Source organism: Sphaeramia orbicularis, chromosome 1 (assembly GCF_902148855.1).
Source record: "Sphaeramia orbicularis chromosome 1, fSphaOr1.1, whole genome shotgun sequence".
Taxonomy (NCBI): Eukaryota; Metazoa; Chordata; class Actinopteri; order Kurtiformes; family Apogonidae; genus Sphaeramia; species Sphaeramia orbicularis.
Genome location: NC_043957.1, coordinates 23776446 through 23779729, shown reverse-complemented (window position 1 = coordinate 23779729; position 3284 = coordinate 23776446).

Genomic DNA, 3284 nt, shown 5'->3' with positions numbered 1-3284 from the left:
TTGGCTTCCTCAAACTTGCAGATACCCTGAAATAGATGACCAGTGCATTGCAAAAACTCCACTATAGATTTAATGTAAAATGAACATCTTTGTCTGAATCACTATATGCCTAGCATTAGACTGTTGGGGGTTAAACTTTTTTTTTTTTTAATCCTTGAAGTGTTACCATCTGACCCAGAAAATCTATGGGTAAAAATCTATGGCCTGAACGTAATCACAAACAAACTGACCACCTTATTCATAGCCCAACTCCTTCAGTGTGAATACATTTACAATTACATTTATGTATTTGGGAGATGCTTTTTTCCAGAACGACTTACAGGGGAAAACCGAAAAATAAAAGAAAAATACAAGAATAGATTAAAGACATAAAACAGCTGTATAATTAAAACAGTGTCGTACAGAAGAATAAAAAAGCAAAATGATAGACTAAAATATAAGAATAGATTAAAAAACCATAAAAACACCTGTGCAATTAAAAAAAACAACAGTAAAACAACAGAATAAACATAATACATTTAAAATGGAATGTTTGAAAGTCCTAGGACAGGAGGTGCTCTCTGAAGAGCTTCTTGAAGATAGGCAGGGAATGACCCATGAAAAGAGCTTGGATTGTCTTGTCCAAGGTTTCGGGACTACCAGACAACATTCCCAAGACAAGCGCAGTGGCTGTGGGGCAACATAAGCTTTTATCAGCACACCTTAGTACGTAGGAGCCAAACAACAACAGAGGACATGTTTTGTGGGCTACAAAAAATGTGAGAAATCCTCTGATACATGGGTCTGACACATTTTGATCAATATAATGTATTTTGTTATTTTGCAATTTCCCAAATTTCAACCAATCAATCAGTGAGTCAATCAGTGTTATCTATCTATCATTTAACACTAGAGGAATAAAGTGCATTTTTCATCAGCATGTCCAATAGAATAGGATAGAATAGAATGCCTTCATTGTCATTGTACATGTACAACAAAATTGAAAGTGCAATCGTCGTTAGGTGCCATAAATGTAATGGGACTAGTACAAAGGCTGAACCCAAATGCAAGACCAGAACACAGATGACCAACTGAGAGTGTTTATTAAACACAATCACAGTAGGAAAAACACAGCACAAAATAGTTAACACGTCTATGAAGGCGTGTGATACTGGACTCTTCGTCCGGGCTGTGAGCGGGGAATATGGATGGTCAGCACGGCCGAGCCGGAGGATTCCCGTCAACACCCCGACTAGGGCAAAACAGAGGATAGTCAAAAAACAAGCCAGGTCATACACAGGAGGGCAATTCAGGAGGCAACAGGACATGAGGGAAAGGCTACTCACGGTCAAGGTCCAGGCGAGGGTCAAAACACAAGGTAACACGTTGGAGGCTGAGGTAGTCAGGGAATAGGCAGAATCAGAAGTCGAAGTACGAACCAGGTCAGAACCAGACGAGCAGGCAGACAAGGAACAGGCAGAATCGGTGGTCGGAAGGCAAAACGGGTCAAAACGGGCAGACAGACTGACAGGTATCCAAAAACGCTGGTAAGTGAGCACACAAAGGTAGAACACAAACTGGCAAAGAAACAGGGGAAAACACAGGGTTTAAATACACAAGAGGGCGGGACGACAATTGGACACAGGTGGAGATAATCAGGGAGGAGTCAGGTAATCAGGAGCAGGTGAAACAATCAAGGAGGGGAAGTAAAGACACCAGACATGACACAAGAGGGAAACTTAACAAAATAAAACAGGAAATGACAGACAAAACAGAAAAGACAGACACAGTCTGGGAGCAGACATGACAATAAAAGTATGAATAAAGTATATAAAAGAGTATAAAAACTGAAAATATAAAAGAAAAACCCTGACAGCATAAATATCTGAAAAAGCAGCACAGAAAAGTGTTACTGGAAGTATAAAAGACACATAAAACATCATCATATACCCCTAGACAACATTCAGCATTTCCACACTTATATTAATGTTTGTCTGTCTGTCTGTCTGTCTATGTATGTATGTATGTATGTATGTATGTATGTATGTATGTATGTATCTGTCTGTCTGTCTGTCTGTCTATCATTTTACACTAGAGGAATAAAGTGCATTTTTCATCAGCATGTCCAACCAGTAACTGGACTTAGCATCCATGTAGAGAAAACACAATAAACTGCAAAGATTTTATGCAAAATTTTAAAATTAAATTCTTTGACTTTGTAATGAATACAAAATTTAATTTAGCTAAAAGCCTTATTTTTTCCCCCTTTTAAATGACCTTTTTGTCATTCCTATTAGTGAACTACGGTTGTCCTCACTTGTTACCTTCAACTACGTTACCTCCATCCAACCAAAGTTTCAGTCATAAGACCAGAAAATTAAAACAATTTTCTGATTCCTTTTCATCCACTCTATTATAGGAAAACAGGGCAGCATTGGCCATTAGCCCCAGTGTGAGACTGAATACAATAATATATTCAGCTACTGCTGCTCAATAGACTAAATGGACTGAAGCTCAAGGACCCAGGTTTCTGAAGGTAGAGCCTTGATGGACAAGATGGAACCTCTGTTTGAAAAAAAAGAACAAAAGAAGACAAAAAAGGTTTGTAGGATGTTTATAATTTACTTCTACTTAGGAATTTGATGAGCCATACCCCAGCAAACTCAGACAAGAAATGATAAAACATGCATTATTATATTTCACCTTCAAGAATGAATTCAGCATTCAGTTTATGAGTTTTGCAAATCCTTGCCCTCATTTCTGTTCTTATCTACATTTTACACAATGCCCTGCCTTTTAAAAAAAAACATTTTTTGGAATTGGGTTGTAATTTATAAATGTTATTTAATCGTGTTAAGAGACAAACGTTAATTCCACTGGCGAATAAAATGTCAAAACCTCCTTGTGACTTTACTTAAGCGTATGGCTCTGCTGTTACATCCTGACTCATAAAATGCATCGAAACAATGATGCAGACCACTATATGAGTCAGAGGAAACAGCAGGAGAGAGTACACTATCATTCTTTAGCTCTCTACAGCCATTCTCTGCAGTTTAGAGTGGACCTTTTCAGAGGTATTTTGACATGTTAGGGCAGAAAACACAGATGTAATTGCTGTCATTTTCTGGCCTTGGAAGTGTGTATGCTGGTCACTGGAATGGCCTCCTGGGGGAATCTAAATGGAACAGGACCACTGGTAATGTTTTCACCTGTGTGTTGCCTGCTTTAACAGACCTGAATGTCTGCTGTGAGGAATAAGGTCTATGACTGGAGAAGACAACAGAGATTTTAAAACCCACTTATAT